This window comes from Euleptes europaea, chromosome 13, assembly GCF_029931775.1.
Source record: "Euleptes europaea isolate rEulEur1 chromosome 13, rEulEur1.hap1, whole genome shotgun sequence".
In the NCBI taxonomy this organism is placed as follows: domain Eukaryota; kingdom Metazoa; phylum Chordata; class Lepidosauria; order Squamata; family Sphaerodactylidae; genus Euleptes; species Euleptes europaea.
Window position 1 is genome coordinate 7,854,769 of NC_079324.1, and position 14,287 is coordinate 7,869,055.

Sequence of the window (14,287 nt, forward strand, 5' to 3'; positions counted from 1 at the left end):
AATAAAGGAAGCCACAGCCTTCAGTTTGCAGGATCTGAGCAAGGCTGTCAAAGATAGGACATTTTGGAGGACTTTCATTCATAGGGTCGCCATGAGTCGGAAGCGACTTGATGGCACTTAACACACACATATACCAGTATCTCTCCAATTTTAATTCAGAAAAAAAGTGTTGAGAATTCCAGTGTAGGCAGATTTGAAGAGGAAATCAGCAGAGTTTTGAATGTGATGAGTGCATCACTGGGAGTATTTACCCGTTGTTAAGTGTTTGTGTATTCTGCTCATCTTGGTTTGCCAAGTGTATATCCCCCATTCTGCATGGATCTTTTGACATTTTTATTCATTTGAATATACATAGGTGTATGGGCTAATGAGTATTTAAAGTGCTCTGAGCACTATATGTGTGTGTGTAAAGTGCCGTCAAGTCACAGCCGACTTATGGTGACCCCTTTTGGGGTTTTCATGGCAAGAGACTAACAGAGGTGGTTTGCCAGGGCCTTCCTCTGCCAAGCAACCCTGGTATTCCTTGGTGGTCTCCCATCCAAATACTAACCAGGGCTGACCCTGCTTAGCTTCTGAGATCTGACGAGATCAGGCTAGCCTGGGCCATCCATGTCAGGGCGAGCACTATATATATAAATGCTAAGAAATACTAAAGGCCTGTTTGTTTGGAACAGGAGGGATGCAGAGGTCCTCATTCCCCTTCCTCAGTTTTCTTGCACTGTTTGTTCGGTGAGGGGCTGTAGCTGAGTGGTAGAGTCTCTGCTTGGCATGCAGAAGGTTACAGGTTCAATCCCCTGGATCTCCAGTTGAAGCATCTGGCAGTAGGTGTGACATGAATGCCTGAGACCTAGGGTTTCCAGCTCAGGGTTGGGAAATACCTGGAGATTTTGGGGCGGAGCCTGAGGAAGGCAAAGTTTGGAGAGGGGAGGGACTTCAATGCCGTAGAGTCCAATTGCCAGAGTGGCCTATTTCTCCTGGTGAAATGATCCATCGGCTGGAGATCAATTGTAATAGCAGGAGAACTCCAGCCACCACCTGGAAGTTGGCAACCCTACTGAGACCCTGGGGTAGGGTTGCTAGCCTTTGTGGAGCGTATTGGTTCCTCGTTGTAATGTTCCCTCTGTATTGTTGCACTTGTTATGGTGTATAACGAGTTAAGTATGGTTTGGTTTAGAGTTCAGTGGTAAGTGTTACATTTAGTAGTTGGTAATTATGTTGAACATATATAGACTTGAGCCAGCATGCTGTTCTTTATGTTTAGCTTTGCTTCATTCCAGCATAGGGTTTTGTTTTAGATATTAGCCTCCAGGTACTAGCTGGAGATCTCCTGCTGTTACAACTGATCTCCAGCTGATAGAGATCAGTTCACCTGGAGAAAATGGATGCTTTGGCAATTGGACTCTATGGCATGGAAGCCTCCCCAAACCCCGCCCTCCTCAAGCTCCACCCCAAAAACCTCCTGCTGGTGGCGAAGAGGGACCTGGCAACCCTACCTTGGGGAGCCACCGTCAGTTTGAGTAGACAATACTGACTTTGATGGACCAATGGTTTGATTCAGTATAAGGCAGCTTCGTGTGTGTGTGTGTCAGGGTGGATTTGATTTAATCAGTAACACTAGATTTAAATGATGTTTTTCTACATAAAGGCTCATTCTTGCTGGTATGATCTTAATATTTACAACCAGATGATGGTTTCATTTAAAAAAAATAACTTTTCAGATTTGTTTTACATTTATATCGAAAATTACTTATATGGTTGTACTATTAGAAATACATAGATAGTTCACCTTGCAATAATTTCATAATTTTCTCCAGTTTTATTCAGGCCACCAGGAGTTGCATTTCTTTGTTGCAGTGTTTGCATTTTGAACACATGCCTGCCTTACCCATAGGTAGAGGAATTTCATTAAAATATTCCCAAACTGGGTCTCTTTTAGGGCCTGCTGCCATTTTAGATTTTCTCCTCCAGAGAGAGAATAACATGATAAACCTCAGGCTAAACACACAAACATCCCAAGACTTGTGGAGTATTCTGCTCAAAAAGTTTCATTTTCATTTTTACTGCTTGCCTCTCCCTCTTCACACTTAGCTCCTTGTACAGATCTATTCCACTCCAATCAATCTTCTATTAATTTAACTTCTTGAAACGTAGCACTTAAGAAGTAAGGGGTTGATTTTGTGTACATAGATTTGCAAAGAAGCAATGGGATTAACATCTTTTTCTCAACTCTGTATGTTTATTTTATAACATTTTTGCTGTGAAGAAGAGGCATATTATCTGTACAGACACAAATTCACAGTTTTGAGAACTGCAAAATTAAGCATCTGTGATAATATCCTCTAGATAGAAAAAGTTGCCAAAATAATCTTATAGAAACTTCTGGAAAAGCATGACAGTGTGAATGGATTAATAGAATTCATTTACCAAAAAAAATAAACACTTCATGAATGTACAGCCTCATGCTACATAATGAAGAACAAATCCTTATTTTATGATGAATAACCTTTGGACTATGATGTTTCTTAAATAGAAAACTGTATAGCTGTTTTCCCCAAAAGCATTTCATTTTAAAAAATCTGAATTAAATTTCAAAAATCCTATTTAAATTTCAAAAATCTGATTTAAATTTTTTAAAATCACTGTTTTTATCCACCCTGGTGTGTGTGTGTGTTCCTTACAGAAAAGCTCAGCCCAGTGGGAGTAGCTGAGTACCAAGCACATGCCTGTCTTCAGTTGTTCTTATTTATTTATTTATACCCTGTCTTTCTCCTCAAAGGGAGCCCAATTCACCTCTCCCTTTTATCCTCACAACAACCCGGTGAGGTAGGTTATGCTGAGAGGGTGTCACTGGCCCAAGGTCACCCAGCGAGCTTCCATGGGGATTTGAACCTGGGTCATCCAGATACTAGTTCGACACTCTTAAGCACAACTCCACACTGGCTCTCTCTGTCTTGGTCATGCCTGAGTGTGACAAAATTTGGGAGAATAGCCCGAATGTTCAGAACTGGCCTGCCTGCCATTGCATGTGGATGTGAGTAAATGGGTTCATGAACCTTGGCATGGCTCGTGAGGTTGCCCTTGTTTGTGGCTTCCACTGGCCCATCCATTGAGTCCTCTGCACACTCCCAAGAACTGATAGGAGAAGCTGGGCCCCATTTCCTTGTGCATAAGGATTTTGTAGAAGGCACTGGCACAACTTCAACCTTGTGCCAAAGCCCCATGCACAGTGCCCTTGGGGGAGGGAGGGGCATTGTCTTGTTTCCTCCTCCTTTGAGGAACCGCAAGAGGACTCATGTGGAAGCCCTGCAAGAAGGCCAACCAAGGCTTTGCCCACCCCCAAGTCTTCCGTAAATGACAGAAGAATGTTTTGCTTTTAGCGGGCCTTTGGGCAGAAGTGACAGAGGCCCTATGTAGCTTCTGCCCTTTGGCGTAAAGAGGCGGCCCCCCCTAGAACTCGGGATACATGCATGAAGTTAAGGGCTTTGAGAAGCCGAGTGAGTGAAGTTTCGGTCAGCTCTGCCAGAAAAGTACCAGGGCAGAACATGCTAGTTAGGGTGACTAGTTCACAGAAGTCAATGCAAGTAAAACATGACTGTTGAATTCCAGTCCCCTCCAAACAGCATGATGCAGCTGAATTAGTGGCCCCTATGAGATGCATGTATGCGATTCTTTTCCTTCTTGTTAGATCACTCCCTCCCCTTCCAGGTCACTGTTAGATAACCACACACACACACACACACATTATATATATATGTATGTATCTTGCTTGCTTTGTTGTTTTATCAGGAAGACAATAGATAAAGCGTTTTTTTTCTTATGTCACCTGGTCTTTTATCTCACTTTTCCTTAGATCTATTTTAGTTCTGCCTCAAAACCTTCATCTTGATTGGATCATGTTTCCTCTACAGCAACTGGACATGCAGATTTGATAGCAGCCAACAAAAGCAGCTTTAGATAAGGCATTTCATTTAAATGAATCTATACAATGGATTCGACTTAACCCTTGGAAAGCTGCTACAAGATAGTAAGGTCAGCTAGAAGAAGTATTTTCACATGTGCTGTTTCTGATGTCCCAAAAGTTGATGGAAGTGATAGGAAGGCCAGAATATGTACATGAACAGTCCAGTGATTTTTTTTTTGGCTTTTTGCCAGTCATCAGCTCTACAGATGTAGAAGATTAAAAACCAAATACAGGTGAAGGGACAAAGTACCTGTGTAAAGTATGAAGATGATCTTTGTTCTCAGCATCTGTTTCCCAGAGATACACTGCCACTGTGTGTAGAGGTTCTATTTGCCTCTCATAGCTAATAGCATTGGCATATCTGTGGGGCATGAATTTGGCGAGTCCTGGGTTGGGCTCTCTTGATCTGTTTTAAAAAAAACAAGGTTCTAACACTCTTGTGGAAGAGTATTTCTATGGAAACAGCAACTGTGGCAAAAGCAGGACTCTGGGAGTTGGGATTTTAGACAGTTTTGTCCCCCAAATATTTAGTTTTTAATGTAGCTCCTTGTGTTTTAGACTGTTCTATAAAACAGTGAGCGTTGCCAACTCTGCCTTGAGAAATACCAAGATATTTGGGAAGGGGTGGGAGATCAGCATGGATGTGATGCCATAGAGTCCTCCCTCTGTAGCAGCCATTTTTTCTAGAGAAACTCATCTCCGTAGACTGCAGATCAGGTGTATTTCCAGGTTACTCCAGGCCCCACCTGAAAGTTGGCACCTGGGATAAATGTTTCAGGGGAGGAACCTCAGCAGGGAATGCCATCGAGTCCACCCTCCAAAGCAGCCATTTCTCTCTAGAGCAGTGGTTCCCAACCATTTTTTTGACCAGGGACCACTAGGACTTTTTTGTTCGGTGCAGGGACCCCAAGGTTCAAAATAAAAATTCTGAGAATTTGAAAATAAACTTTAATCATAACTGTTAGTTAAACATTAAACTTAGAATAATATTTGAATATATATTTTATAATAGAGAACTTTTAATTGAAAATATTAATTTATTATGGGTTTATCACTTTGTTTCGCGGACCTTAATTTAGTTCTCGTTGACCCCTGGGGGTCCACGGACCCCTGGTTGGGAACCAGTGCTCTAGAGGAACTCATCTCTTTAGTCTGGAGATTAGTTATAATTCCGGGAGATCTCCAGGCCCCACCTGGAGATTGTCAATCCTACCTTGAAAGGATTTCTATGGCATGTTCCATCCAATTCAGTCCAAGTCTTCTACCAACAATGCTCCATCTGTCTCCTAATTTAGACCTATAGGTCTACAAAACAAGGAGAGAGTGCTGAGGAGCGACTCGTCTCCTGCCCAGATGGTCCAGCATTCCTACCGTCACCAGGGACTCACCAGAGTAGCTGTGGAGACTCCCAGAATCCCCTGAAAAATTCTGGAAACTAGTTGAATCTGAGGGTAGACTATTGTAAAGAATCGGCCACCCTTGTAAAGAAGGAGAGCTCCTGCACTGACCTTGAATTTAACTCAATAAGCAACTCACCAGATCCCTGCTTGGTACCAAACAGTAGATCCAAGGTATGGCCTTTGTTTGTTCAGAACACTTTTAGTCTGCCTTTGTTTCTCCAGTCATAGATTTAAGGTGGGTTACAACGTTCATTAAAAATTCAAACCATTCAGTAAAATCATTGCAAAACTCTATGAATCCACCGACCATTTATAAACAACACAACCAAGAAACTACAATAATCCACCAACACAATTCACCAACTGCTTGAAAGTAGTCACAAACAGTTCCACATTTCACCCATGATGAAATTTAAACTACATGGATGCTATGCTACATGTATTGAAAAGCTATTCTGAAATGTGGGATAACTACACAGAATACCCCGAAATGGGCAGGTTCTGTTCTAACCAAAGTATAGGAGAGAATGGCTAGGGGAGGGGCTGTGGCTCAGTGGTAGAGCATCTGCTTGGCATTCAGAAGGCCCCAGGTTCCATACCTGGCATCCCCAGTTAAAGAGATTAGGTAAGTAGGTGATGTGAAAGACCTCTACCCGAGACCCTGGAGAGCCACTGCTGGTCTGAGTAGACAATACTGACTTTGATGGACCAAGGGTTTGATTTGGTATAAGGCAGCTTCCTGAGTTCATGCGACTAGCACTTCCCAGAAGTGTTATAGAAACTTCCCAGAAATTTCTATAGAAGTACATAAATATTTATGTATTTATTTGGCAGATTTGTGCCCTGCCTCTCCAGAATCTGTTTGAAGCAGCTAATATAAGAAAAATGACATAACCATAAGATAGCTTCAACAATCAATAATAAAAATTTAAACAGCAACACTACCAAATTTTAATTAATTTGATAAAACTGATCTCTATCAAAAGTAAAGCCATCTCCATTTATGTGCTAAAGCGGCAATCAGTAAAGTCAGCAGCATAAAACAATCACACCATAAAAGCAGGGCATAAAAGCAGTTAGGAAGAAACCGGTCTGGTTCAACAAAACACCGATAAGATGAGATAAAATGTTGTTAAAGGCCTGAGAGAACTGGGCATTATAGCAGGGTCAGCGTCAGTTCTCTGAATTAGTCCTGGTAACAGTTATGCCTCCAGTGCACCTCTTTTAGCACAGGGGTGATATGCTCCCTAAACTCAGCCCTAAGCCGCAGCTTGACTGCAGCATTTTCAAGCAGCTGAAGTTTCCAAAGGGGTATTCTTCACGGTGGATTTTGCTTCGGTTTCGAATCGGAGCAAATAATAAACTGATTTAAATAGCTTTTTCATGGCAGTGCAGATTCACCCCCCATCCCAATTTTTCACGGGAGAAACAGCGCACTTCTCTGCACTGCTTACGTCTGCTGCCGCTCATGACTCACCTCTCCAAATCCGCCTAATCCCGCCCACTCTTCCCATGATCCTGTGTGTGTGTGTGTTGTGGGGGGGCATCCCGAGAGCAGCAAATCCAAGCCAAAACTCCCGTCACCCTTCTGAAGAGGGGCAGCCAGTCTGCTCTGGGTCTCCCTCCAGCCAGTGTGATCCTATGTGTGTGTGTGGGGGGGACCATGAGAGCAGTAAATCCAAGCCAAAACTCCCGTCACCCTTCTGAAGAGAGGCAGCCAGTCTGCTCTGGGTCTCCCTCCAGCCGGTGCGATCCTATGTGTGTGTGTGTTGGGGAGGGGCATCCTGAGAGCGGCAAATCCAAGCCAAAACCCCCATCACCCTTCTGAAGAAGGGCAGCCAGTCTGCTTTGGGTCTCCCTCCTGCCGGTGCGATCCTATGTGTGTGTGTGTGTTGGGGAGGGGCATCCTGAGAGCGGCAAATCCAAGCCAAAACCCCCATCACCCTTCTGAAGAAGAGCAACCAGTCCGCTTTGGGTCTCCCTCCTGCCGGTGCGATCCTATGTGTGTGCGTGTGTTGGGGAGGGGCATCCTGAGAGCGGCAAATCCAAGCCAAAACCCCCATCACCCTTCTGAAGAAGAGCAACCAGTCCGCTTTGGGTCTCCCTCCTGCCGGTGCGATCCTATGTGTGTGTGTGTGTTGGGGAGGGGCATCCTGAGAGCGGCAAATCCAAGCCAAAACCCCCATCACCCTTCTGAAGAAGAGCAACCAGTCCGCTTTGGGTCTCCCTCCTGCCGGTGCGATCCTATGTGTGTGCGTGTGTTGGGGAGGGGCATCCTGAGAGCGGCAAATCCAAGCCAAAACCCCCATCACCCTTCTGAAGAAGGGCAGCCAGTCTGCTTTGGGTCTCCCTCCTGCCGGTGCGATCCTATGTGTGTGTGTGTGTTGGGGAGGGGCATCCTGAGAGCGGCAAATCCAAGCCAAAACCCCCATCACCCTTCTGAAGAAGAGCAACCAGTCCGCTTTGGGTCTCCCTCCTGCCGGTGCGATCCTATGTGTGTGCGTGTGTTGGGGAGGGGCATCCTGAGAGCGGCAAATCCAAGCCAAAACTCCCATCACCCTTCTGAAGAAGAGCAACCAGTCCGCTTTGGGTCTCCCTCCTGCCGGTGCGATCCTATGTGTGTGTGTGTGTTGGGGAGGGGTATCCTGAGAGCGGCAAATCCAAGCCAAAACCCCCATCACCCTTCTGAAGAAGAGCAACCAGTCCGCTTTGGGTCTCCCTCCTGCCGGTGCGATCCTATGTGTGTGTGTGTGTTGGGGAGGGGCATCCTGAGAGCGGCAAATCCAAGCCAAAACCCCCATCACCCTTCTGAAGAAGAGCAACCAGTCCGCTTTGGGTCTCCCTCCTGCCGGTGCGATCCTATGTGTGTGCGTGTGTTGGGGAGGGGCATCCTGAGAGCGGCAAATCCAAGCCAAAACCCCCATCACCCTTCTGAAGAAGGGCAGCCAGTCCACTTTGGGTCTCCCTCCTGCCGGTGCGATCCTATGTGTGTGTGTGTTGGGGGAGGGGCATCCTGAGAGCGGCAAATCCAAGCCAAAACTCCCATCACCCTTCTGAAGAGGGGCAGCCAGTCTGCTCTGGGTCTCCCTCCAGCCGGTGCGATCCTATGTGTGTGTGTGTTGGGGAGGGGCATCCTGAGAGCGGCAAATCCAAGCCAAAACCCCCATCACCCTTCTGAAGAGGGGCAGCCAGTCTGCTTTGGGTCTCCCTCCTGCTGGTGCGATGCTGTTAGAGTGGCAACTCCCCCAGCCAATCACCGTTCTTGGGGGAGGAGAAAGGAGACATCCCGGGGAGCGAAGCAAACATTTCTTCATGGGCATCCGATCAACAAAATGCTCTTTTACTGGAAAGTACGGCTCAGAAGTGGTTTGGATTGCCTCTCTTTTAAACCGGCTTATTTTGCTCAGTGGGGGAAAACACGGCTCTGCAGTGAATAACCAAAATTTACCTACGACGCAAAACAGCGTCGAAACAGCAGCAAATATCCATGAAGAACACCCCCAAGAGTCTTCAGAGGCAGCCCCATATAAAGCATGTTATGGTAGCCTGTCAAGCGATCAGTGTGAAGGGATCAGCAAGGCCAAATCACTTATTTCAAGGTACTGCCAGAGCTAGTGGATCAGCTAAAGCTAATAGCAGGCACCACAGGCCACATTTTAATCTGGCCGTGACATTCCAAGCCCTGGCTCAATCTCATCAGATCTTTCAGCCCAGTCTCATCAGATCTGGGAAGCTAAGCAGGGTTGGCCCAAGTTAGTACATGGGTGGGAGACCCCTGAGGAAATCTACCGTCCCTACACAGAGGTTGGCCAATAGCAAACTACCTCTGAATGTCTGTTGCTTTGAAAACCCTACAGGGTTGTCATAAATCAGCTGCACCTTGACTGCAGTTTCCGATACCATCAGGAAATGAGTTTGTTCTATACTATGGAGTATTTGATTTTAGGGTTTGCATGACAGGCAAGGAGGAAGGGGAAAGGGAGAATGAAAGTCTCCTGGCTCCTTCTCATCACAAAAGGGGAGACAAGTAAACACAGTCTAAGAATGAAGATGGAGAGAAAGAGATAATGTGTGTACTGGGATGGTTTAGGGGTGTGCTTTAATACAGGGAGTGGGACGGTAACCTAACACATTATTTATCAAGATCTTGTTTTTTGCTGCCTTGTCATACTTTTATCATCCATTTTCTGCATTGTATGCAGTGTGTTAATGTGTGTGTTTTTGTCTGCATTGTCTTCTAATTTTGTAATGTTATAACCCATTGCATTGTTATTGGATGTCTGATTGGATGTATGCTTTTAAATTGTGTAATCCATCTTGAGTCTCTGCAAGAAATGCAGGTCATAAATGAAATAATTAAATAAATATTCCATTGGAAAATAAAAACCTCTTGGCTATGATTTAAAAAATTAAACTGGAGTAGTGTATCAGGCTAGTGTTAGACATCATATCAGTAAATACACCAACCCATCTATATACTTAGATATACTTCGTAACCTCTTGGCCTAAAACATTCCTTGTTCCTCAGGATCTACTCCAGATGTGAAGGAGCCGAGTGCATTCCTCAGCCTTCTGCTAATAACTGTTTATGGCCTGCCATCTAAGGCCCACAGACAAAACCTTTCTCTCCTATCACCTGACAACAGATGGAATCTGACCGATTCAGTTCTATTCCCGTCCTCTGTTTTTTAACAAAAAAATTACCCAGAGAAGACAGAAATAGAAGCTTTAGAGAAGATTTAGGCCCTTTATAAATATGGAAACAATTACACTTCCAATGTACTGCTTAAACACCAAGTATTATAACTGTCCATCCCAAAGAATTAACCATTTTTAACTGGTAGTGATGACCTTGAGGAAAATAGCTGAGCCCATTAAATATATGTATTTATTTAAAATATCTGTATACCTGCCTTTCTCCTGACCCAAGATGTGTAACAGCAATGTAAGAACAGTAGAAAGACGGTTGGACAAAGCAATAAATATTAACACCACAGGTATAAAGTATATTAAAACTATATTAAAAACCAATCTTAAAATAGTGTATGCCCCACTAGCAGGATATTTCCACTTTGCCTATCCCAAAAGCTCTCTGGAAAAACTGTTTTTCATCCCCACTGGAAAGCTGGGAAAGTAAAAGGAAAGATGTATTCCTGAAGGCTGTTTTGATAAAGGCATGGAGCAGCCATTGGAAAAGCCCAGGTGTCAGCTCTGGGCTCACCAGATAAATCCCACAAAATGACATCTAGGCAGGCCTTCCATAGAAAGGTGGTTTATTGGAAAATATACAGCGAGTTACAGAAACCAACTTGGAAATTTGCAAGGATACAGGCTGCTGTGAAGAACAAAGCCACCGCACAGGACCAGGCAGGGAGAGGCTGTCCTTCAAGATTGTGGGCTCCAGGTCATGGCTTTGAAAGTGAGCACCAGGACCTTGAATTGGACCTGGAAACTAGTCAGCAGTGACTGGACCTCAGAATAGGAGGGGTCTGACGCCTACGTTAGCCATGCAGACCCGTGCCCAAGCACAACGGTCCCTTGAGGTTATGGACGTACCGCACCCGAGTGAGACGCTCGCCCCCCTCCCTCCATCACAGCAGACTGAAGTGTCGGGGGAACCCACGAGCCCTACTCCCGAATCCCCTCCTGAATCCCCTCCCCCATTTTCTCTCCCGGAGAGACTACCTAATTCCTTCAGAGACACATTGGTCCAGGGTTACCAAACGGAACGGTTAACCAATGCCTTCCCTGCAAATCTTGTTAAGCGGGGGGAGCTGTGTATGTGCCTGAAAAACACACGGGTGAGGTGTTGGGTCTTGCTCATGGGGCAAAATCTGCAGGACAGTTTGGTTTTGTAAAGTCGCTACACCTACTCCATCGGCAGTTTTGGTGGCCGAAAATGCGATCAGACTTAGACGCCTTTATTCGCAGTTGTCCCACCTGTGCCATCGCCAAACGATCCCCAGGAAAGCCCCCCAGGTTGTTGCAACCGTTGGAGACGCCCTCAAGACCATGGGAAGTCATTGCCATGGATTTTATGACAGGTCATGCTTGTACCCTTCCACATGCAAGGGGGGGGGGGAGAACGGGAAACAACCATGTATCTGGGTGAGTCCCAGGCACCCAAGCACTCATGACCCCCTTTGCCGTGCAGGATCATAGTCCCATAGAACAGCTCCAGCAAGAACAACCCACAGAATTCTACCACAACTTCCTAGATGGGATGGGTAAGGGCTGGTCTAGTCATAACACTGTCTCTCTCAACAGGAAAAGGTCAAGGGGGACGAGGACATAGGAACCTGAAGAGCATTTAGACAGTGCTATTTCCAAAAATTTGTAGCCTGAAATCACGTGCAGTCTGTTGCTACTGTTGAACATTACTTGTTACTTGAGCCAGTGTGGTGAAGCGGTTTGAGTGTTGGGTCTGGATCTGGGAGGCCCAAGTTCAAATCTCTGCTCTATCATGGTCATTTGTTGGTGACCTTGGGCCAGTCACTCAGTCTCAGCCTATCCTACCTCTCAGGATTGTTGTGAGAATAACATGGAGGAGAGGAGAACAACATATGCTGCCTTGGGTCTTCATTGGGGAGAACACATGAAGCTGCCTTATACTGAATTAGTCCCTTGGTCCATCAAAGTCAGTATTGTGTACTCAGACTGGTGGCAGCTCTCCAGGGTCTCAGGCAGAGGTCTTTCACATCACCTACTTGCCTAGTCCCTTTAACTGGAGATGCCGGGGATTGAACTTGGGACCTTCTGCATGCCAAGCGGATGCTCTACAAACTGAGCCACAGCCCCTCCCCAGAAAGACTGGGTGTAAATTAATCTAGAATTCAGTTCTTTCCAACTAGCCTTCCAACAAGGATACAGGCCAAGATCATAGAATCATAGAGTTGGAAAGGACTACCAGGGTCATCTAGTCCAATCCCCTGCACAATGCAGGAATCAGCATTGCTGACAGATGGCCATCTAGCCTCTGCTTAAAAACCTCCAGGGTAGGAGAGCTTACCACCTCCTGAGGAAACCTGTTCCACTGAGGAACTGCTCTGTTAGAAAATTCTTCCTAATGTCTAGATGGAAACTCTTTTGATTTAATTTCAACTGTTGGTTCTGGTCCGACCTTCTGGGGCAACAGAACACAACTCGGCACCATCCTCCATATGACAGCCCTTCAAGTATTTGAAGATGGTTATCATATCACCTCTTAGTCTTCTCCTCTTCAGGCTAAACATACCCAGCTCCTTCAACCTTTCCTCATAGGACTTGGTCTCCAGACCCCTCACCATCTTTGTTGCCCTCCTCTGGACATGTTCCAGCTTGCCTACATCTTTCTTAAATTGCGGTGCCCAAAACTGAACACAATACTCTAGGTGAGGTCTAACCAGAGTAAAGCAATACCATCACTTCGCGTGATCTGGACACTATACTTCTGTTGATGCAGCTACTGTATCACACTGCTGACTCATGTTCAGTGTTTGATCTACTAAGACCTTGTTCACAGGGCAGTGCCTACCACCTGCTGAACCTATAACACAGTCAAACAGCTCAGGGCCAGACTTAGCCAAGGGGTGTCTGGGGCAGCTACCCTGGGCCTTGTGCTGGGGGGGCATGCTAGGAACCCCCACCACCCTGCAACCAGCTGCTACCCTGCTGCTGCAGAGTTGCTGCTGATTTTCCCCCACACCAACTGCATGAAACTCAAGCAGCTCCAGGGGGAGAGCAATCATCTGTAGGGTGGCATGGGGGCCCTGACCACCCTCCAGCTGATCCCCCTCCCTCTATGCTGCCTTAGCTAAGACCACCCCTGAAACAGCCACAGGGACCAATGTGCATCTCATTGCTCTGCTAACTCTTGTCCTTGCTTGGCTCCACTGCTGCAAGCTGTTTAACAATTGTTGTTGACTTGTTCCATTGTACGGACAGTGGGCATGCAGTCATAGGGGGATAGCTCTACCTATGATTCTCTGTTGTTCAACTGAGAGCCAGCGTGGAGTAGTGGTTAAGAGTGGTGGACTCTAATCTGGAGAACTGGGTTCAATTCCCACACTCCTCTACAAGAGCAGCAGACTCTAATCTGGAGAACTGGATGGTTTTCCTAGTCCTACGCATGAAGCCAGCTGGGTGAACTTGGGCTAGTCACAGTTCTTTGAACTCTCTCAGCCCCACTTACCTCACAAGGTGTCTGTGGTGGGGAGAGGAAGGGGATTGTAATCCAGTTTGATTCTCCTTAAAAGGTAGAGAAAGTCAGCATATAAAACTCAACTCTTCTTCTTTCAGAGGCACAGAAACCTTGCTAGACTTAAGAGTGTTGGCAATCCCATTCTTCTGGCTTGCACTCAGTTCTTTTTGGCATTCATTTTCTCTGCGTTTGGTCACACCACCCTCCTCTACATTTCAAAGTGGAATAGTTCTAACAGGAAATGCCTTCTGATGTTTCTGAATGTGGTTGGGGCATTTATTTTGTCTGCTTGGAAAATATAGGATACCATCTATGCAGGCGATGCTTCAGCATCAGGAATATGCCAGCGATTTGGGCGGCCTTTCGCCTGCATTTTAACCAATTAATTCATTCAGTTTCTTGAGCATTTTGTTCTTCGGACCAAACTCTGCTTTAAACAACATCTGATTGGAAAAGCACTGCAAACAATTGCAAGCAATGCTTCAGAAACCTAGAAATGAGATGCATCTTCAAAGCTTTTCCTTATCTTTTCCTGTAATTATCTCCAGCATGTCAACAAAGTAAACCAGGCAGTTTTTCCAGATCCCCTGAACTTGCTTTATGGTGTTTAATTTGGGAGAAGTAATGAGTGATTAAGCTAACATGCAGCTATCCTTTCCAAGTAGAAATTTCCACTTCAGGAAGAGTTTGCTCCTCTCTCCTTTTAATGGCCACCATTGTATGTTACAGGACATTTGAAAGGTGCTG